Source organism: Panthera leo, chromosome A1 (assembly GCF_018350215.1).
Source record: "Panthera leo isolate Ple1 chromosome A1, P.leo_Ple1_pat1.1, whole genome shotgun sequence".
Classification (NCBI taxonomy): domain Eukaryota; kingdom Metazoa; phylum Chordata; class Mammalia; order Carnivora; family Felidae; genus Panthera; species Panthera leo.
In genome coordinates, this window is record NC_056679.1 from 10,778,058 (window position 1) to 10,802,158 (window position 24,101).

Genomic DNA, 24,101 nt, shown 5'->3' on the forward strand with positions numbered 1-24,101 from the left:
ATTACTGGATTTGTGATGATCTGTGATCAGTGATCTTTGATGTTACTATCGCGATTGTTTTGGGTGCCACAAACCGCACCCGTGTAACATGGTAAACTTGACTGATCAACGTTGTGTGTGTTCAGACTGCTACATCCGCCAGCCATTCCCCGTCCCTCTGCCTCTCCTCGGGCCTCCCTGTTCCCAAAGACACGATAATATTGAAATTAGGCCAATTAGTCAGTGGCCTACAGTGGCCTCTAAGTGTTAAAGCGAAAGGAAGAGTCACATATGTTTCACTCTAAATGAAAAACTAGAAATGAGCAAGCCTAGCAAAGAAAGCGTGTCAAAAGTGAAGCTAGGCCGAAAGCTAGGCCTCTCGTGCCAAGGAGCCAAGTTGTGAATGCGAAAGAAAAGTTCTTCAGGGCAATTAAAAGCGCTACTCCGGGGAACACATCAATGATAAGAAAGAGAAACAGCCTTACTGGTGATTCACGGAAAGCTTGAGAGGCCTGGACAGAAGATCAAACCCGCCAGGACATTCCCTTAAGCCAAAGCCTAATCCAGAGCGAAGCCTTAACTCTCCCCAATTCTGTGAAGGCTGGGAGAGGTAAGGAAGCTGCAGAAGAAAAGTTTGAAGCTGGCACAGGTAGGTTCATGAGGTTTAAGGAAAGAAGCCGTCTCCATAACATACAGGTACAAGGTCAAGCAGCAGGTGTTAAGCAGGAGCTGCGGCAAGTTCTCTAGAAGGTCTCACTGACATAACTCATGAACAGATTTTCAGTGTAAATGAAATAGCCTTCTATTGGAAGAAGATGCCACTAAGGACTTCCATAGCTAGGGAGGAGCGAGTACAGGTAAAACACTTATAACGATGCCTGGCGAATAAGAACCGGTCATTTTTATCATTGTCACTGTTTTTCTCCCTTTTCTCTCACTAGTTTCCTCTTACTCTTTCCCTGTGCCTCCTGCTTGGTACAGTACTTGATACACAGATGATAAATAATGTCTCGTTACATGAAAATGCGGAAGTATTTCAGAAGAGAAAAAGGCCGTGAGACTGGGGGAAGGTCCAGGAAGTTTTATGGAGGAGGTGGGGCTTGTTTTGGCTTTATAGTCAGATAAAACCTAAATATGTAATAGAAAACACATTAGTATTTTTATAGGTGAAAAAAGAGAGATTATGTATTATACATATACTCCTGGGTTATACATTATAGATTTATTCTTAGATTTAACAAATCCTACATTACTATAATTTCTTCCATTTCCAGATAATTAGTGGCAAAAATCTGTTCAAAATACATTACAAAATGTAGCTTTATCTCGCACTTGTATCTCTTATGTGTGCCGTAAATTCCAATTTACATAATCCAAAATCAAACCGAATTCGTGTTCATTACGAGACATGGAGAAAAATCAAACCGAATGGCCTTAGGGATACTGTTCAGCTGTGTTATAAAAAATGACCCACAATAATGTCACAGAGAACTTTTATTTATCTAAATTTTATTTTTGCTAAGTGAGTCCAATTACAACTCTGTTTCTCTTTGTAGCTTGGGACTTTCTTCTTTAGGGGCTCCAGGCAAAACCTCTGTTTGATGTGCCGGGAGTGAAACTCCTTCCCCAGCTGTCAAAGATACACTTGACTTATTAGTATATTTTTCACTTATCTTCACTCCCAGCCCTAGAGTATCTTGATTTCTTTGTTCTCCGAATGACTGCCATTGCCAGTGGGGCTACTTGAAGCATATTGGAGCATAATTAACATTGAATGTTCTTCAGAAAGTAAAGAGAGTATTTGTTTCTTTTTTTAACTCTGCAGTTGTAGCCCTTCCCACAGTATGTTACAACATCCAAAGGAAAGCCAAAAAGTACAGGCGCTGGCTGAACATTTGACACCCTTATGATGCTGGTGTCCAGACCCTCCAGCCGTTTCAACACATCACCTGAAATTCACACCATCACACGTGACCCCTTGCTTTTCTTTGTCGTTGTCCTCTGAGGAACCCACCCCACTCCCCCTATTTCAGGAAGGGATGACTTTATCAACTAAGCTTTCTTTACTTCCCCACCACTACTCCTGTCCTCATTCTTAACAACTTCAGCGTCCATGTAGACAACTGATTCAGCACCCTGATCTCTCAAATCCTTGGGCTCTCTGCTTCCAAAGGTCTGTTACTTCCTCCAACTCAGCAGCTATTCTGGAATCTTTAAAACACGCTCTCCCTGAGAACTACACCTCTTCCTTCCAGCTCACCTACCCCTAGTGCTACTCCAGAAATCCCGACCTACCGAAGCGTCCACCTGACCATTTCCTACTACCACTCTTCCCGTTGTGCGTGTGTCCCTTCTTGCTCAGCATAAATTCCACAGCCCACGATTCTAAACTTAACCCCTTCATTCCTCCCTTTCTCATTTAATTGGCCTTGGAAAGCTGAAACTCTATGCCAGCCCTGTTGCCCACCCGCAAGCCCCACTAACCACCTGCTCCCTGCCTGCACTCAAGAAGCTCCACGATGCCGCAGCAAACACACAATCAAGCCGACGCACTTCTCCTCAAGATCAAAGTGACAATCTCAAATGAGCACATTTTTAATGTGTGCTTGTCCACTCTCCAAAAAGGTAATTTGCTATCTGCTTTCTGTTCAACTCTGCCCAACACACACACACACACACACACACACACACACACCAGTCTCTCTTCTGATCTCTCTTCTGAAAGCAAAGCAGTCTTTCACCAGTGATCTGGTTTCATATGTTACTAAAAGAAACAGACACAATCAGATAGGTACAGAATTTGATTCACTTTACCTGGACTAACCTAGGTTAAGAACTTTGCTGTTGGGTATAACGATGGATCAAGACAGATATGTGTTGTTGTTGTTGTTTTTAAGTATAATTACATTTTTGTTCAGTTGAATTTGTGGATTGAGAACATTATATCTTCAATAAAAGCAGGTCACTTCACTTGTTGGGATGAGCACTGGGTGTGCTATGTAACTGATGAATCACTAAATTCTACACCTGAAGCTAATATTACACCGTATGGTAACCAACTGGAATTTATTATGGTTTTTCTTCATAGATATTCGTCTTTACTTTTTTGTTATACCTTTTCAAAACAGAGCCATTCAACAGTAGTTAGAATGGCCATCTCCCAACATTTAAAAAAAAAAACCCTGCACCTCCCAATGGGTGAACAAAGTAGAGTAGTAACCTCGAGTTGAGCTGAGTAAGCCGCTGCGGAGCCTTAAGTGGTGAGGTTTTCCAATTTCAGAGTGATGTGTCTTCAACTTGTATCATCATGTTAGTGGAAAGAACATAATTTAATTTTGGTGAAATGAGATTCATCTTCCCACAGGATTAACAGCATTCACTGAATGCCATATTCTTCTTTTGGGAACCGTGAAGGAAATGAATGGCAGCTAGAAGATCAACGGTATTCCAACTCCAGCTGCAGATGGAATGAAGATATTCCAGGACAAAAACATCTACATTTTGATTTAAAAAGCTAACAGCAGTTTTAAGTCGGCAACTTAATCACAGACCAACCACACCACAAACTTTTCAAACGGCAAACATGCAAAAAACTTAAGTGTTAACAAACATATTTAACTGAAATTTAAATTAAAATTTGGAGGAAACAAAAGCAGGCCACTTAAGAGAATCTTTTAAATCTTCATCAAAACATATTTTTGAGGGGCGTCTGGGTGACTCAGTCATTTAGGCATCCGACTCTTGATTTCGGTCGTCTCAGATCACGATCTCACGGTTCCTGAGTTTGAGCCCCACCCTGGCTCCATGCTGACCATGCAGAACCTGCTTGGGATTCTCTCTCCCTCTCTCTGTCTCTCCCCTGCTTGTGCACTCACTCTCTCTCTCTCATTCTCTCTCTCTCAAAATAAATACACTTTAAAAAAAGTATAAAGAAATTTTTAATAAGACATATGTTAATTACAGAAAACGGAGAGTAAACAGGAAAACAGTAGCAAAGAGGAAAATAAAAGATGCCCCCCAAAAGTGCTATTGACATTATGGACTGTTTACCTACCACCATGTTTGTGCTGAAATCAATGACACATTTAAATCTTCAATATTTCTCAATAGTATTGAAGACTCTTGGTACCCGTAAATTTCAGTGGCTACACAATATTTCTTTCATGAATGTACTATAATTTGTTTAACTCTTCCCGTGTTGTTGAATGGTTTGATTGTTTCCAATCTTTGTTATTATGAATTATGTCATGCTGAGTATGTGCTAAAGCTTTTCCTGCATTTCTGCATTTTTCCATGTGAAATATTCTTAGAAATTGACTAAGAAAAGATAGGATTTTAAAGACTCCCAATACATAGTACCAAATTGTTTTCTGAAAATATTAGACCAATACTCCCATCTGCAGTTGATTAAAGTTCATTTTTCATAGCACCCTAACCAGAATTGCATATCTTTTATAATCCTTTCTGCTTATTTAATTAATTTTTCGGGTCTTGTTTTTGTATTTTAACTTCTTTATTAGTTCAGTTGAACATTTTTTATGTTTCCTGGCCATTTATAATTCTTCTCTTACGAGCTAAGTTAGAATCCACCAGCATCACAGTGCAGAACTGAATGTTAGTAAAATAATAGGAAGATGCACACAGTTCACTCATTTATCAGTTTGAGCTATTGCAATAACTCTTATATAAGATTATTTGTCAAATTCAGGTTTTAAAAAACAAAACCAAAACCGAAACATATAAGGAAGAGCTATACTTACTCAACATTAATTGATAAGCCTTTATGTGCCATTACTGGGCTATAAATGATATACAAAGATAAATTAAACCTATATTTTGCCCTCAAGATGCTTATAAGTTCAATCACGAGTGGTATGAAACAAGAGTGTTATCCGCTAGAGAGCTGGAAACTCAAAGTTTACTGTGCACTCATAGGAAAGGATCTGACTTCTTCCCATGAAGCAGAGAAGTCAAAGAAGGGCAAGAGATTTTTGAGAGGCATCCTAAGGATGGGAAGGAGTCCAGCAGGCAGAAAAGGGACAGGAGTGCCAGATAAAGAGGTCTCGTTCAGCAAGATTCCAGTTATTAAGAGACCCGTCTTACTATGAAAGGGTGAGATTCTTGGTGGGATTGGAGAGATAAGGCGTATTAGGAAATTGTGAGAGGGGCACCCGGGTGGCTCAGGCGGTTAAGCGTCCAGCTTCAGCTCAGGTCATGATCTCACGGTTCCTGAGTTCGAGCCCTGCATCGGGCTCTCTGCTGTCAGCGCAGAGCCTGCTTTGGATCCTCTGACTCCCTCTCTCTCTGCCCCTCACCCATTCGCATGTTCTCTCTCTCCCTCTCTCAAAAATAAATAAATGTTAAAAAAAAAAAAATTGTGAGAGCCGGGAGTGGTTAGTCTGAGGCCAAACTATGAAGAAATTTATATGTATTAAAGAAGAATTTGAACTCCTTCTATTTTTGGTGTGAAGTCAGCATTTTTTTAAAGCGGTACTACTAACCTCATTTTCAGATGCAGAATTGGAGGTGGAGAGATGTGTGGGGATTTGCCACATCATGCTGTTAGGAAGTGACAGATTTTTGAACCCATTTCATGTGACTCCTGAAACAGGGCTTTTCCACACAAGGCTGTTCTGCTTCCCAAGACTCTGCTCATCCTCACCATATCCACACAGAGTATGCCCTGCGAACCGTGTTGAGTAATAAAGGGAGGAGCCAGTTCTGCTCTGCCTGCCCCTATCACACACCCGTGCCTAATACACATACACCCCCACCTCACCCCACCCCCATACACCCCTTTCATCCCATGCCCCCCAAGACAAGAAAAGGTACCGGTCTACCTGGCAAAGGAGAGCACTGTGGAGGGTGATGCAGTGGGCACTGGCATCTCAACATACTTTGTTTTAGGCTCAGAACCAAGGGGTATATCCAGTGCCAATAAAAATGTCAACCACACCGCTCTTCACCTTCCCACAGGCTAGTGCGGCCTCAGAAAGCAAGGGTTACCAAAGTATTTTTTTTCTTCACACTCACCTTGGTAAAAGCACATTCCTGATCAGATAATTAGGCTCTGTAAAAGTGAATGCGAGAAAGAAAAATGGTTTTTTTTTTTCCTTGGTCTTCAGGGGAACCATTCTGTCCCTCATTAAAGATCCACTGTTAAAAAAAAAAAAAAAAAAAAAAGACCCAGAATCTAGAAAGCCAAATCCCGTCTTCTGACACCATCCACGTAAACAAGTTTTCACTTCTGTCTTACTGATCTCTTCTTCCCTTTTAATGTCCCTGGTCTCCAAAATTAAAGAAAACCTAAACATACCAGCTTGTTCTTAAGACCTATTGTTCTCTTCCCTGCACTTCAAAGTTACTGGAGACATTTTGCAGATTCTTTCAGTTTCTATGAATTGTTACCATATGAATCAGTAGAAGCAAAGAGCTGAAAAGCTTGATGTGGAAGAAGTTTGCTGTATTTTGGCAGATGCTCTGCTGGATAGCAGCTAATAAAGTGCAAAGCCAGCTGGTGAGCCCTCCGCCTAGATGCTTCCCGATGGGTGGGAGGTGACCTCTCCAGAATACACTGGAATTCGTTAACCACCATTTGGAGATGGTGTTAAGAATCCTCCCATGATCTGGTGCACATGAAACCTTCTTATTTTTCTGCAGCCTACTTATCCCTCCATGGATGCACATTTAACCCTTTGACAGAAATCCAACGGCTGGCATAGAATTTCTTCACTTTCACCACGCTCTTGACCTGACAAACCCCTTTATTTTGAATTGATTTATTTTATATTTATAAAATACAATTAAATATTTGTATTTATTTTATTTTTATTTGTTTTGACTCCCCATTTACTCTTTATAACCTGTCTTTGTATGTCATTCTTGAGTCATGTTTTGCTACAGAGAGGATTTCCCCCTTTCCTCCAACAGTCGCTACTGCATGCATAAGGAGGAGACGTGAGAAATGCTGGCAGATGTCTGGATATTTATTATTAATTTGTATTAGCTACGTGGCTGCTCAGGTTTTTTAAGGAAATACAAAGCATACAACTTTGAATGCATATACTGAAAATCTGCCCATTTTCATCTGAAATATATTAACCAGCAAGATAAAGTAACTTCCTCAAAGACACAGGTAAGGATTTGAGTTTGGTCGAATATGTTTCTAGAACCAGATGATTCTCAGATTACTCCGAATAAGAGTCAAAACTAATGAACACCTGTCTAATATTTTAAGCAGATGTTTGTTTTATCTAGAATTCAGAAGTTGACTATCTATGGTATTCTTTATGGGTGAAGATGAGATATTGATTACCAAGATAAACCAGAGATAAATAAACACAATTATGCAAAATTTCTTCTGATATAAATAAAATGAGATTTGAGTTTCTGCTTTGTAGCCCGAAGCCATATGTGTAATAACCTTTTGAAAGATTTATTGATCCTTCTGGGAAAAAGTAATTTTCCCCAGAAACTAAGAAATAGTATCTTTTGTTTATTGTGGAGAGAGCATCTGTTAATTACGATTTTTCTCTTAATTCAGAAATCTTTAAATGAACAAAAAGAGGGCATTTACCAATAAGAGAAACATTAAGGCAGTAGATAAATGAACAAAGAACCTGACCAGAAAACACGTAAAGGAGAAAATATGGCCAGAGAAATGGAAAGGAAAAAATAATGGTTGAAAGTTATTGACATAATTATTCAAGGAGAAAACTGCATTTTTTTTTTAGCAAAACACTGATGGGCCACTTTGGGTTGTGAAAGACAGTTGTAGGCCAATGCCAAGTGGAATCGAGAGGGGGCTAGAGGCAACAAAGAAACACAGGACTGAGAGCACAGGGCTGGAAGGAGAGAAGGGGGTTTGATGAGGTGTGGTCTGGAAGAGGTTGCCTGAAAGACGCAGGAAGCTGGCATCTGGAAGGAAAGGCATCGGTGAGCTTCCAGAAACAGGAACAGCTGTGTCCTTTTACAAATAGAGATGTCCACTATTCAATTGTCAGGGCTTTGCCATGCTAAGAGGTTTCATTTACTTGCAAACTCGACCCCTCCTTTGCTGTCCCCAGTATGAGGAGCCTTAGAGGGAAATGAAGAAGGGACGGTGTGATCATGGAAGGTAAGAAATGGGGGGCGGGGGAGACTGACAATTCTGTCCATTCAGGAAATTGACACAAGAAGTGCCTGGAAGAAAAATAAGACCCTCAGATCTCCAGACCTGTCCCAGCAGACAGTGGGTTTCTACCACCGAAGGGAATTGAAACTATTTTATTTTAAAAATAATGAGAACCAAGGTGAAACTAGCAAACAGGAGAACTTGCTAACACTCCTGCAGCTAATGTGACCCCTTCTTTCTCAAAAGAATAAAAGACACACAAATTAAAATAAGCAGCAGGTACTGTTTTAGCTACCAAATTAGGGAGGAAGAATGGTAATGATGAGCTCGTCTTGCCATTTTGTACCTTCATTTATCATTGATAGCACTGTAAATTGGATTGACCCTTCAGAAAGGCAAGTTAGCAATTATACATCAAGAGACTTCAATATGTCGATATGCGTGGGCCAGTAATCACACTGCGGGACCAGATTTTAAGATTATCCAAATACAAAAATGGCATCATTGTTTTAAACAAGTTAATCATCGGAAATGATATATTTTAAGGTAACTGTTGGATCCACCTGACCTGCCTGCTTCTCTGCCAAGTCCCACTAAAATTGCCAAAGGGGCGTTTTATTTCCTCAAAGAGAAAACCCTGTGTCAGTTCTGAAAACTAGGAACATTATTATAAGGTGGGAAATAATGCTGAATAATTTCCAGACCGTAGAGTGGTAGCCAGAACGGACTGCTCGCATTTGGACATAAGCAAAGGAGGAAACCCACCTAGGAAATGAGTGGACAAGGGTCCCTCACAGAACCTCAAAGGCCAGGGAAGCCCAGGCCATCAGTTACCCGGTGAAGTGCGGAGGTGACAGAAGGATACAGTGAAGACCAGCCCAACTGCACCAGTTTCCTGCCCCCGAGTCCTGGTACCACCTCTGCCCCGTTCTTCACAGATACAGTCAGCAGCAGCATCCTGATGGTGGCAGTCGCTTAACGAGAGGAAATGAGGGTCCTACCCAACTCACGTGGGGTCTGCTCTACCCCTGTGGGGGCGTGGTGTCAACCCGCCCCCGTGCCCCGCAGGGACGTTCTGCCCCAGGGCAGCTTCGATACCCCCTCCCCTCTGCTCCTCCTCCCGCTCCACGCACACCTTCTGCAGGCCAGCAGGTCAAGTCAGACCCCATTCCTGGACCTGACAGCCCCCCAGGCCGGGAGCGGCCCTTTCACAGCTGTGCCTGCCAACGACCTATCCGTCCAGGACAACACTTCAGCCGGTCAATGGTTTCCTGTAGCTCATTTTACAGTAAGGTGTAAAAAAGAGGGGAATGGCGAGGAGGAACCCAAAGTGCAGGTGTAATCAGGAGTGTGGGGTGAATCGGCCAGTAGACAAAAAATGGGCCCATTGCACAGAGGAGCAGGGGAGAGGGGAGCACGTGCACAGGGGAGCACGTGCACAGGGGAGCACGACCCTCTAGGACTTAACTTCTATCTCTCCCGAGTTGTGAAATTGCCGAGCCAATCAAGTGCACAGGTCCCCGCAAATTTCAACAACCTGTGAGTCTTCTAGACCAGGAATCTGAGAAGGTGTTTTGCAAAATATTTCTGCAGATATTTTGAGGGTCAGAAGGTCTCTCTCTCAACAACTCAGCTCTTCCCAGGCGTGTGACGACCGGGGCAGCTCCCCCAGGGCTCCCTGCTCAGAAGGACCCTGTGCTTGGGATTTGATGCTCTGAGCTCCCAGTCTCGACATTTTTCATGATTTTATCTTTGAGTTTGTGTTTCATAAATGAAGTCCTAGGGGACATCGGAGCACGTGCTGAGGACGTGGGACTTGCTCGTGTGAAATATCGCCTCTTGCAGGCTCCCAGCCTCCTGTTCCTTTCAGGCCAAATAAGGAAAATGGCATAGGATTCCAAGCTGGAAATCGACCGTGTTTCTAGCCATTTCCTCCCCCTCCACTCCATTTGCTTATACTTATTTTCCTTTCCTGGCAGCAGACTATAATTCTCATCTTAATCCCATCCGACCTATGTTCTATCTGCTGTAATTTTTTTCAAGTTTGGTTTTCAACTTTGATTTGTACATGTGCTGCGTGTATATACACGAGCGTTTGTAACAACATCGACGTAAATTTTTAGAGGATTACTTTCATAGATGTTTTCCTTGTGTCTTATGTCATCACTTTTAACTAAGAAGATCATCCCAGGCTTTCTAGTCTGTTCTACATGCAATCCCCCTCTTCTCTCACCAGCAGCAAATGGGTTTCGAGCCCATGGGACACGGGTGAAGAGAGGCTCCAAGTAATCGGGCCAACCTGGCCTCACAGTGGATTGGCTGTCGGGTCTTCAACGAGTTAGTATTTAACCCCTTGAATTCTGTCACCTTTGTAAAATATGGATGATAATCGTGCCTATTTCATAGCATTATTGTGAAGATGAGATATACAATGTACAGAAACTGGTTGGCATAATGCTGAACACATCCCAAGTGCTCAGCAAGTGTTAGAGCAGCAGCAGCATCCTTAGCCTTCTTTAAAATGGATTTCAAGGGGCGCCTGGGTGGCTCAGTCGGTTAAGCGTCCAGCTTTGGCTCAGGTCATGATCTCATGGTCCGTGAGTTTGAGCCCCGCATCAGGCTCTGTGCTGACAGCTCAGAGCCTGGAGCCTGTTTCAGATTCTGTGTCTCCCACTCTCTCTGCCCCTCCCCTGTTCATGCTCTGTCTCTCTCTGTCTCAAAAATAAACATTTAAAAAAAAATTTTAAATGGATTTCAAAACTTGGTAGTTCGCTTCATAATTCATCTTTTGCAAGTAACTTTTGCTACTTATTTTTTCAATAATTCACAATCCATTTGTAAAGTTCCAAACATTTATTGGGATTTTTTTTTTTATCATAAATGTGTTTACCCTCTGAGATAATAGGACATCATCCTTAAATAAATCAGTATTTCTACCTGAGGACACTACAGGTCTCTCCATTTATTCACTTTCTTCCATCTGTTGGGAAAGTTTTGTCATTTTCTTTATATTGGGTCCTAGACTGTATGCAGGATGGACATTTATCAAGGAGAAGCCCATTGTCCATGTGAGGGGCAAGATTTAGCATCATGCCAGGTTCAGAGGAAAGACGTCACCACGAGGACCCATTTAGAGGGTCCGGGGTATGCAAACTCTGAGAAATGTTTATAACTACAGACTAAATGTTTGTGTGCCTCTGACATGTGACAATACAAGGAGAAGATGGCCATCTGAAAACCAGGTGGCAGGCTCTCATCAGACACCTTGATCTTGAACTTCCCAGCTTCCTGAACTGTGAGGAATAAATGCTGTTGTTTAAGCCACCCAGTCTGTGGTGTTCCGTTATGGCAGCACAAGCAGGCTAAGACACTTGTCTTGCTTCTTTTAGAAGTTTCCCTGTTCTCCCAGCCTTCTGTGCATTCCTGTCAGACGTTAGCTGGGTCCGCAATTGTGCCTGAGCCCGTGTGGGGGCAGCACAGCCCCGCCCAGCCTGGGGAAGCCTCCTGAGGAGGCTGTGGAAGACTGTTGCTGGGCAGGCCCAGACACAGGCCATCGATTGGGTGCCTATCAGGATGGATTTCTGGAAATGTAAATACAGAAGCCTTTACCCTTCTACCCTGCCTCTCAATTCAGTTGCGGATGTCATAGACAGGAGTAGAAACCTCTGACAGATACCAGAGACATTTGAAGTTAAAGGCAACACTTTTGGCCATGGGTTCTGTCCTTCCCTTTGCTTCTCTCCCTTTATGAATGGCCCGAGGTGTGGAAGGTGTCCCACTGGTTTCATTCGGGAGATCTGAGGGTTGGGTAGTACCCCACAAGAGAGAAAAATTGAAACTGGCTATTTGCTTGCTCTGAGCCCAAGGGGGAGCAGAAGGAATGAGACAGAGAATCTGTTTCCATTCTGTATTGTAGAGGCTATCTGGGGAGAAAAATGAGGATCCCCAGTGCAGGCACTCAATTGACTTTTTGACAAATTGAGACGAAGCAATCTTGTCATGGTTTAGAAATGGCTCACTCCTGCGTGCTTCAGGATGAGGAGAACACTGGTGCTGGGGCCTCCTCTCAGGCCAGGACCAAGGTTTAAGTTGGTGAAGCTTCTTCCCCTTCTCTGACTTCCTGACTATCCCTTTGAGATCTGGAGGGCTCAGATTTTATCCAATTCTCAACAGGACTCGTGGAGACACTTTTAAGGCTAAGCCAGGTCTATGCCACTCGTTCACCTCGGATTTACAGTCAAGTGGAGGTTGTGGTTCACATATTTGAGTCAAGAGCTCTCCCCCTGGGGATGTTGCCACACACATCCCATTGTGAATTTTGTACACATCCACTCACTGCTCTGCTCTCCTGCCCTCACAGTGGGAACTGCTGCCTTGGCAAGGAGAAGTCCCAGGTAGCTCCCTGTCCAAGGCCAGCTTGCCGTTCCCCACCATATGTCTCCTCATGGGCAAGCAATGTGCTGAAGGGCAGAATCTACAGCTCACTTGCTGCAGTGGGTACTAGGTACCCTCCCCAGCCATCCAATAGGCCAGCAAGGGGGGATTCCCAATCTGATATCTGCTGGTTCTTTCCTCTATATCCTCCCAAGTGTGGGCCTGTGCATAAACTTAGGATCTGTAGCTGAACGTAGAAGCATCAAGGAATATCAAGCACCAAAGAGTGGAAGATGTAATCCAGGGTAGGGAGAAGGCGTCCCCTTGTCTAACAAACTGAAGCCCGATTTCTAGGGCTTTCTTTTCATGAGATGACTACCTGAATATATCCTTCCAAAACAAATATCCACATTAATACAGAACCTGGGAAAAGGATCTTCTTCCACATTCTTTAGGGCCCCCTGGTACTATTGCAGGCCTTATGGCCCTGTTCTGAATGGCTAACGTGACTTCACACTGCTAATTAATGTAGTCAATGCAGAGCCTGCTGCAATTCTTGGGGAATGTGAACTGCAAGGTCTGACATAGATTGTTGGCCAGGCCAATGCCCTAGAGTCTAGTTGATGTCCAAGGACGTGAAAAGGGCATGTCTCCCTTAACCACTCTTCTGGCCAAGGGAAACCCCTTTTGGGTGTTTGGGTGAACACCCTTTTGGGTGTCTCCCAGACAGCAGAGCTGCCCTTGGCAAAAGTGAAATCACTCTTGTGAAGGGGGACAGAGCAGAGTAAGTGCTCACTGAACCAGGCCCCACACATATACCACAAATGTTGACGCTGCAAAGGGGAAGGGTGGCTGTTTCAAAAAATGGTACCAAGTCAAATGAACATTATACAGACAAATAAATGAATTTTAACCTTTGCCTCCTACCACACTCAAAAATCAATTCCAAATTGATTGCATATCTCAGTGTAAAAGATTTTAAGAAAATACGGGAGTATGTCTTCATGACCTTGGAGTAGGCATAGATTTTATAAATAGTATGCAGAAATTGCTAGCCATAAAAGAAAGAAAAATAAACTACACTGAAGTTAAGAACTCCAATGTGTCTAAGAATATCATTGTGGGAGCAGGGAGGTCGGGCCACAGACTGCTAGAGGATGTATAAAGTGCTTAGTCTAGAAAGGAGACTATTCGGAGAATATTAAAAGTACCTGCAGATAGCGAGAAGTCTATCCGTTTCTTACTATCACTGTGACAAATTGCTATACTTAGCGGCTTAACACAAATGTATATATTATCTTATAATTCTGGAGGTTAGAAGTCCTAAGTCAGTTTTTCTGGGTTAAACTCAAGGTGTTAGCAGGCCTGTGTTCCTTTGGAGGATCTAGAGGAGAATTCATTTCCTTACTTTTTCCAGCTTCCAGAGGCAACCTGCATTCCTTGGCTCGTGGGCCCATTCCTCCATCTGCAAAACCAGCAGGGTAGCCTCTAACCTCTGCTTCTACTGTTAGATCTTCTTTTTCTAACTTTGATCCTCCTGCCTCGCTCTTATCAGCACTCATGTGATTGTATTGGGCCCAACTGGATAACCCAGGATAATCTCCCCATCTCAAGAACTTTAACTTAATCACATCTGCAAAGTCTCTTTCCCGATGAAAGGTAGCATGCTCACAGCTTCTGGGGATTAAGGCATGGGCATCTCTAGGAGCCATTAGTCAGTTTACCATAAGAGAATATACACCCAGAGGAGAGGTCAACAGGAGAGCTGGGTGGGTTACAGGAGAGGATATCCAAATGGCTATTCAGCAAAGGAAGAAGTTATCAAGGAGGTACAGATCGAAGAGGTCACCAGGCACCAAGACTGCCCCACAACCAGAACAGCTAAAATCAAACAGAGAGACGACATTAGGTGTTGGTGAGAACGTAGAGCAGCTAGAGCAGTGGCACTGTTGGGAGTCAAAGGATCAGAACCATCAATAAGGAGAACCCTTTGTCACCATCTACTGGATTCGGACGGGCACATAACCTGTGGCTCAGTAATTCCGCTCCTAAGTATATACACAACTAACTGTATACATATGCTCGCTAAAAGACACATCCACAGGTGTTCATGGAACCACTATTTGCAATGGCCACAGAGATGTCCATCTGTGACGGGTGATGGATGGCTTTTGATAGTGTCTTATGGTGAAAAGCAATGAAGAATAAAGTTTACTTGCATTCCTCAGCACGGATAAATTTTAGAGATGTGATGTTGAGTGAGGAAAGCTGTTCCCAAGGAAATATGTCCATCATTCCATGTGTATGGAAGAAAAGAAGAGGCAAAACTAATGCATGGTTTCGGAAGCCAGGATGGTGGTTGCCCTAAGTGGCGAACCATGATAGGAGGGAGACGCAGGACAGGGAGGTCTCTGGTGCAGTGTTCTGTTTCATAATCTGTGCACAGATCACATGAGTGTATCCACTATAAGAAAATATATTCAGCTGTGCGATTATAATTTGCATACTTTTTTACATGTTATACTTTAATAATAATATTTACAAAAATAAAATAAAATAAAACCAACTTTGGGAGAGTTTTTCTTTCCTGCTTCTCCACTGCAACATGCATAGTTACAAGCCCTTGCCCTCTGACTACAAAGGTCTGGAGGAGTTGAACAGCTGTCTTCTGTCTTCCCAACTTCCAGTCAAAGATCCCCAAGCACTCGGGGCTTCCAAACTATTGTATCTGGCTTTTACCTAATCAATAAATTAGTGGGAGGGGAAGCCAAAGCTCTAAATGGTGCATTAGACCTGAGATAATGACTGGTCCAATCCAGGAAAATCTGCAGCTGCTTCTCTGTTTTCAGACTCCCCCATTTGTAAACAGATTCAATTCTGTCCCTAAGGAGTGATATTGTGACCTATCATATACCTCAGGCAATCCAAATTACATGGCTGGGTTTCATCATTAGCCTGGACTTCCATAGTTCCAAGTCATCCAGATGTTTTCCCATATTTTGGATTAAAAATTGTAATATTGTCTACATACATAATCATAAAGGATTCCATTTCCAGCAAAAAATTATGGACCAGCCCCTGCAAGGTGGTTAGAGCTTTGCTTATCCAGAAAGGCAAATGCCTTAAAGTCATAAAATCCCTCTGGATCAAACAAATCATCTTGGCCCTGTTTTCTGGACTTACTTCTACTTTCCAGAATCCTTTCTTCAAATCTACACCTTTTATCACCTTACCAGACCCTGAGGGTCCTTCCAGATAATAAGTTCTAAATATGGAGAAGCCGTATGGTTTATTAACAGCATATATTCCCTGTTGTTGTCACTTACACCTTGGCTGCTTTGAGCACCCAAGCCACTAGCAAAGTGCACAAACTCTCCAACTAGAGATGTCATTATCAAATACCAGCATGCCAACTTTTTCTCTTAATATTCTACAGAGTTCTTCATTTGCTCATGACATGACTTAGTCCCTCCACAAGTAATTTCTTGAGAGTCTACTGTACCCCAGCATGTTGTAGGCCCCGGGGACAGGTAATGAGGTAAATAGTCACAGCCTTGGCCTTGTGACAGAGAGAGGAGACAGACAAGAAAAGATAAATACATGATATGATTGCAGGTGGAGGCAAGGCTAGGAAGAGGTAAAGCAGAGTGAGGGGAGGTGGCAGGGTGGAGTTTGATATTTTGGGCAACCTAGTCAGAAGGGCCTCTCTGAGCATGGACCTGAGTGAGGAGCTTCAGTATCCAGTATCTGGGGAAAGAGCATTCAGGTAGAGGAAGACGTGGAAAGTCTGAGGAAGGAGGAAGTTTGACATACCCAGATTTGCCTCCCGGTATCTGGCCTATCGGTCACCAGTGGGTTCCAAGTTTTACCCTCTAAAATAACATATAGCTACATGCCCTTTATCCTCTTCTTGGCAATTTGCTCTCCAAAGTGGGTTTTTTCTTTTAACCTGAAGTTACCATTTCCAGAACCAGGTCATCTGAGGAGTATGGCCGGAAATGCCAGCAAAGATCCCTTCATCGGTGCCTACCGAGCCTTCTTTTGATGGCAGGATTTAACCCTCAGCACATGGGGTTGTATAAATCCATTCTTTGGAGAGCCACTAATAATAACAAGCTCTTTCTGGATTGCGGCTTTGGGCGCCTAATGCCCATGCCTCAAAAGCCAGGAACATGTAACAGGATGGAACAGAGACCCCAGCCTGAAATTGGATTCTGGTCTACCTATGTCAAACGACTTGACCTCTTTTTGCCTTCGTTTCTTTATTTAGAAAAAGGGAATAGTGATAGAAACCCCCTCTTAGGATTGTTTTAATTAATGCAAATGCTTAAAATTATGCCTGGCACAAAAGAAGAGCTTCATAAGTGTTAGTTTTTGTTGTAACTATCACTCCCTGTCCTAACCATATTCTGCAATGCTTCTAGACACATCTTTTCAAAATAAGCTGTATGATTATCAAGCTCATTATAAAAAGTGGGAAAATACAGAAACGTGTAATAGAAGAAAATTAAAATAGTCGATAATTTCATCACCCTTTGGTATTATAATTTCAGTTCTTTCCAGTTTTTTTCTTCCTTGTACATATCCATGCTGTCATTTTATTTTAAAAAATTTAGATCATACTGCCTAAATGTATTTACCTTTCTTGTTCCACTTACCATGAACCATGAGTATTTTCTAGACCCTTAAGTATTCTTTTTTGACATAATTTTTAATAGTTGCATAACATCCCTTCCTACATATTCATAATAGTATTTACTTCATGGGGTTGTTGTGAGGATTAATGATACATACAAACAAGAGTAGTAAAATGTGGTTAGAACAGCACCATTTTCTCATAAAAAGAGCTAAAATAAATATTAGCTAAAAATAATAATGGTAATGATGCTGAAACCACATTTGGGGGTGAATTAACGTATTTCTGGTTATAACCAGACATTTTCTGCTTGAGCAGGACAGACAACACCCCTCGTCACTTGCTGTCTATTTGCACACAGCATTTTGGTTGTGTGAGTGGACAGCAGGGAGCCGCTTAGTTTGAGCAGGAATTTGAGGGGAGGAAGGTGTAAGGGGAGGAAGGGTGGCAAGGTGTCTATTGCTATAGAGCCTCATGAACTGAGTTTGAGCCTCTGAAATCAGAAGAAAGAGCTGCATAACCATTTCCATGAGAGATGGCATGGGGGTCCCAGCAGTGTGAAGCCACCAGCTGATTGTATGTTTTCCACTGTAAGAGGCTCTGAGGACAGACACAGTTACTTGGAAAATAGGTGTCCACGTGTGGCACATGGTTCTGGGGAGTTGTCTTCTCATGACCTCCCTGTGGAGCTCAGCTCTGCTCAGAGTCCCTAATGTTCATGACATCTGGAGCCTCCTCAGAGGGCAGCCTCCCTAGCAAACCATTGGTGTCCTCACATTGGCTTCTTAGCTGCGGCTACCTTGAGAATTCCAAATGACTTCTCAGGTAATTGAAGTTAAAAGCAGGGGAGCCAGAGGAAAAGGAAGCAAGGATATATTACTTCTGGAACAAATGTAGGGCACTCAGGAGAAGAAGACCATCTAGAACCATTTTAAATATTGCCTAAGAGGACAGCCAGGAAGAATGAGCCATCCAATTCTCAGCAGCCAGTGGAGAAACCCCAAGTGGTCAGTCAGAGGAGACTGCACAGTTATTATGGCCAAGTGTTGCTGATGGGGACCTCTGAAAGTCACCAAGGAGTCACCTTTGCTCACTTGCCACCCACCACACCCAGAGAATCAGTTTTAAAATCTACCAAAGAGAGAGACAAATCTTAATTGAATGAATACAAATCAAGTAAGAGCTTTCCTACTTCTCACCTTTCTTCCATGGGCTCCACTTAGACCCTGGATGGAGTAGAGAGAACACCAAGGACCAGGCAACTGTGCAAAGAGAGACATTCTAGATAATGGAAAAGAGGTTGATGATGTCCGTGATGTTGAATACAAAAGTGTCATGGCATTCTCTCTTTGCAACTGTTATGGGCTGAATTGTTTCCCCTGTTCCAAAAACATTCACATATTGAAGTCCTAGCCCCCTAGTGCCTCATAATGAGGCAGTTCTTGGAGACAGGGTCTACAAAGAGATAATTAAGATTAAATGAAATCATTAGAATGGGCCCTAATCCAATATGACCGGTGTTCTTTTAAGAAGAGGAAATCTGGACATAGATATGTACAGAGGGAAGATCATGTGAGGCCACAGGGAAAAGATGGCCATCGATAAGCCAAGAAAGAAGTCTCAGAAGAAACCAACCCTGTTGACACCTTGATCTCAGACTTCCACGTTCCAGAATTGTGAGAAAATAAATTTCTGGTTTTTAAGCCACCCAGTCTGTGGTGTTTTTTATGGCAGCCTTAGCAAACTGATTCAGCTGCCCGGGATCACTTAGATTTGGGAAAATGATTTATGCCTTTGAAGAAATACTTTGTAAACCTATCTTAATATCCTACAATGTTCTGGAACTTAATTTTTAAATAAGTCTTCTAATGGTGGCTGCATTCCCCCCCCCCCCCACGACGTCAATCGAAAAATCTTCAATCAAAGGGTTTTAACAAATGAAGTGCCAAAAATACCAGCTTTTGGAGATTCTAGTGAATTGCATTTATTGAAAACAAACTTTCTGGATTTTCCTTTATCAAAGCCAACTAAAAGTGAACATATTAAAGAAGAGCCTCGATCATGCACAAGATTTAATTTTGAAAGTTTATAACCCAGTTTTGGAACATCTTGACTTATGGGCAGAATCTTTTAATGGAGCTCTTTTATATTTTAATTGGATAATATTTATGTACTATATCAGGATTAAATGAAATTGAGGAGGAGTATAATTTTTCTGCCCTAAAAACAATTAGCAAAACAATAAGAATCCTAGAGACAATTTGCTTAATAAGCTTTGTCTTGTAAAAATATATGATAAAGAAATATAGCTCAATGGAGACCAAAGAATAATACCTATGAGAACATTTGGGCTGAACTATACATTGCAACATTAAAAATGATAAGTCTGAATCGAATATACCCTTCATTTGGCAAAATTTTCTCTGAGCTTGCCGCTTAGCGTGTTTCCTTTGTCCTCCCTTCCCCTACTCCTACCCTTAGGTTGTTACCAACAAATTCACCAATTTTAAAGCCTGAAACCAAGTTTGGGATCCTGCTTCTAAATGAGCTATTTGGTTTCCCAGAAAGGTGTATAAGGGTAACTGTGAAAAACACACAGCGTTTTCCTTCACTCTCAAACTCACAATACTCCTGATACCAGATGTGTTTTTCTCCCCATATCTACCAATTCTCCCACACCAACTGGGTATTATACAATTCAATTTAAAAAAATCATTTCTGACTCTAACTGGAGTTAACCTAGATCCCACAAGTGAAGGGCTTAATCCCACCAGACTGATCCCTACCTCAGATGCCAATCACCAGTACTAGGTCCCTAGGTTACTCACAATTTCTGTTTAACTTGGCTACAGATGAGAGCATCCCATGACCCTCTCCTCAGGTTCAATAATTTGCTAAAGCAGCTCATAGAACGCAGGAAAACAGTTCACTTGTTATTGCCAACTTACTACAAAGGCTATTTTAGCAGATAAAATTGAACAGTCAGATGGAAGGGATACGTAGGGTGAGGTCTGGAACGGTTCCAAACACAGGAGCTTCTGTTCTGGTAGAATTGGAGTATGCCATGCTCCCAGCACGTGAATGTTTTCACCAACAGGGAAGTCTCTCTGAACCCTACACTTTAGGGACTTTTACAAAACCGTCATCATGTAGGAATGATCAATTATTAACTCAATTTCCAGCCCCTCTTCCTTCCCCAGAGAACAGAAGGACAGACCAAAAAGTCCAAGCTTCTAATCATAGCTTGGTCTGTTTAGTGACCAACCCCCTCCAGGACCCACTGAAAACCACTTTATTAGAACAAAAGACACTCCTACCAACTGGGGAAATTACAAGTTTGGGGAGCTCTGTGTCAAGAACCAGAGGCAGAGACCAACATATATTTATTTCTTGTTATTTCACAAAAGGTTTGTCCCAATCTCATTTTCACTAGTGCCTGCCTGTTATAAGCTGCATATGTCTCCAAAATTCATATGGTAAAGTCCTAACCCTCAGTACCCCAGGATAGTATAGTATTTGAAGGTAGGGTCTTGAAAGAGGTAGTGAAGTTAAAATGAGGACATTCTAGTAGGCCTTAATACAATATGATTGGTGTCCTTAAAAAGAGGCTATGAGAACATAGACACACAGAGGGAAGACCAGGTGAAGACACAGGGAGAAGACATCCATGTACAAGCTAAGGAGAGAAGCCTCAGAAGTAACCAACGCTGCCCACACCTTGATGTCATATTTCTAAACTCCAGAACTGTGAGAAAATAAATGTCTGTGGTTTAAGTCGCCCTGTCTGTGGCACTTTGTTATGGCCGCCCTGACGAACTAACACACTACCATTGTGTCTCAAATAGTTTTGTTACCTGCCGCTGGCTTTAAACCCAAAGTCTGTGACTCTATAGGCATTTAGTTAGTAGGATATTTTATTATATTGTGCTTGGGACCAAGTCGAGCAGGTACAAAGAACTTCCCTGAAAGCTACATGTGGTGTCCTTCCTCTAACAAGAGATGTCTGCCTTCTGCTCACACCCAGATCAGCTGATTGCTCTCGAGCTGATGTCCTTACTAAGAACATCGCACCAAGCTCCTAGGTGTTGTTGGTGTTTTTATATAGCTTGTTTAGTTACCTGGCAGATGAAACCAAAGACCCTCTCTCTTTCCTCACAAGCACATAACACTCCGCTTGGAAGTGTCTTCATTGTTGCCTCTTTAAATTTTTCTTTCTCCCTGTATGTGTCCTGTGGGGGTAAAAATCCTGTTTGTTTATTTGTTTGTTTATTTTTATGGTGAGCTATGATTTAAAGAAGGATCCTCTACCTCTGCTTCCCCTGTCTGTCTGGAAACTCCCAAAGGTTTTCTCCTGGCTATTCTCCTAGCTGCCCTGTCCTCAAATGTCACACTGGGCCAGACTGGGCCCCATTCCTCCTTTCAGGACAAGCACACCCCCTTGGCCCTCACACTGGTCTGGGCCTGGTTCTGCCCCTTGTCCTGGGCTCTGGATTTCGCCTGTGTCCCACAGTGTTTCCTCTGTTCCCCACACTGGAGCTGTTGCTTCTGCAAGGTTTCCTGAGAAGCCCATTGCTCTGTGCCCCACCAGTGAATCTCAGACAAGGGGATCACTGGCAAGTGAGGGAGAGAGTCTTCTCTTGACTTTGCTTCTCTAGTTATTTGGAGGTCTACTGGCACCCCCGGCCTGCTAATGCTTCTCTGCTCTTCATTTGGGCACTGCTGATCTCCACATGTTCACTGAGTATGTGAGCAGGTGGTTTTTTGCCTCTCTGCCCATCAGATGTTGAGAACAGGAAGGCTCCCTGACCTCCACACACCTCTGCCTCTTAAACCAGTCTCCAGGCCATTTTTTTCCTTATCACAGACCCCAGGGATTTGTTCCAATTGCTTCTTTCCAGACATCCTGATTTTCACTCTTTATCCCTCCTCAGGACCAACCTATAAGGTAGAATTCATATTTCGTGATTCCTCCTTCTCACGTTGTTCCTTTATATGCTTTTCCCATTCATCCTCCCATTTCAAAGAACTCTTGTTTCACACTTATTTTACAACTAATCACACAGGAAAATGAAGACTTTGGGAAAGAATGCAATTAATTACAAGAAATGCCACAATATACATAAGATTTCTTGCCCTTATGTGTCCCTCCCCAAGAACCCCATGTTGAGTGGTATTAGGGAAGATCTATATGGCCTCTGCCCCAGTGAGCCTATCAGGAATCTTCGGTACATTCCTGCTGTAGAATGAAGATGGGGGTAATCACATCTGTTCCACATGACACTGAGGGATGCTAGATGAATCAAAGGAGAATATGTATTTGAAATTGATTTGTAAACTATAACCATAAAAAGTTCTATTCGGATATTTTGGATATTTGGTCTCCAAAACAGGGCTTACCCACGGGGAGAAAAATGTGTTGACATTCCTTGTCCACATGATTTTGGCAGTCATTTTCCTCATTAAGAATGATGAAGTTGGCTTTCTGCCTCAACTTGAATTGCAGTGGGTTTGGGAAGCGTTGTTCTGTTTCCCAGGGCATGTGTGGTCTAGGTCGTTTCAACCACAGAAGTGTTAGGTTTCATTTTGGCCAAGCTGGCAGACCAAACAGAAGTCATTAGTCCTTTCCCACTGCAACAGGGAAATAATCATAAAACGTGTATCTTTAAAATGGGTCAAGTGCATTGGACAAGGAACTGAGAATGGGCAGTGGTGAAATGACCTTGAACAAGCCATCTGAACTCTATCAGCCCTAATTTCTCGCCCATAAAAAACTCAGTGAATCATACCAACCCTGCCTATTTCAGAGTTGTAATAAAGATTAAACGAAGGCTGCAAAAACACTTTGCAAACTATGAAGTGACCTGTGGAAGTGAAGTGTTATCAGTTATTAAATTTATGATGATAAAACTGAATTACTGATTAGGATATAATCAAATTCAAACCTAGTTGAAAAGGCAGGTTTACGGGGCGCCTGGGTGGCGCAGTCGGTTAAGCGTCCGACTTCAGCCAGGTCACGATCTCGCGGTCCGTGAGTTCGAGCCCCGCGTCAGGCTCTGGGCTGATGGCTCGGAGCCTGGAGCCTGTTTCCGGTTCTGTGTCTCCCTCTCTCTCTGCCCCTCCCCCGTTCATGCTCTGTTTCTCTCTGTCCCAAAAATAAATTTAAAAAAAAAAAAAAAAAAAAAAAAAAAAAAAAAAAGAAAAGGCAGGTTTAAAGGCACTCTCTCATTTACTACTCATAATAACAAGTTCCCAAGATCAGGGAAAGGTCTCCAACTTTTATTTGTCAAACTTGAAATCAGCTGTGATCTTTAATATTACAATGAGCACATAATTACAGAGGAATAACTAGTCAAGTCACTAAATTCACTGTAAACATTGAAGTCTCTGCCATTGGTAGCTTAGAATTTAGGAGAAGAATGCGAACATATAGGCAAAGGAACAGATAACATCACAAAATTATATAGACAGCAATGAGTTATATATTACAGACAAAAATTACCATAAGAGGAGGGAGAAATCTATGTGAGCTGGGAAATCTGGAAAAGGTTCAATGAGAAGGTAGCAGGTTGTTTACTAGATCTTCCAGGACACATCACATGTATGTGGACAAACATAGATTCTTGGGCAGCCACTGCAGGCAAGGAGAAGGGTATGTGAGCAACAGCCTGTAGGTGAAAGATCATGGGTATATTTGAAATACATTAAGGTAGACTGATTGGCAGGAGTGAAGGAAGCATGAAGTGGCCAGTGGTAAATAGGGTTGGAAAGAAAGATTTTAAAAGCCAGAATAAAGGTATCAGATTTAATTATGACAGCAATGGGGAATGATGGAAAGTTTTGACTCAGTGTGTCAAATGCTATTTCAGGGTGGATAATGTAAGAGTGAGAGAGGCTGCATTAGAGAGGAGTGATGCAGCTTAGTTAGGAACCCTTTCTAGTATGCAGATGTGACAGTATATGAGCTTGAATGAAAGGAAGATATTGGAAAAGGAAACAAGT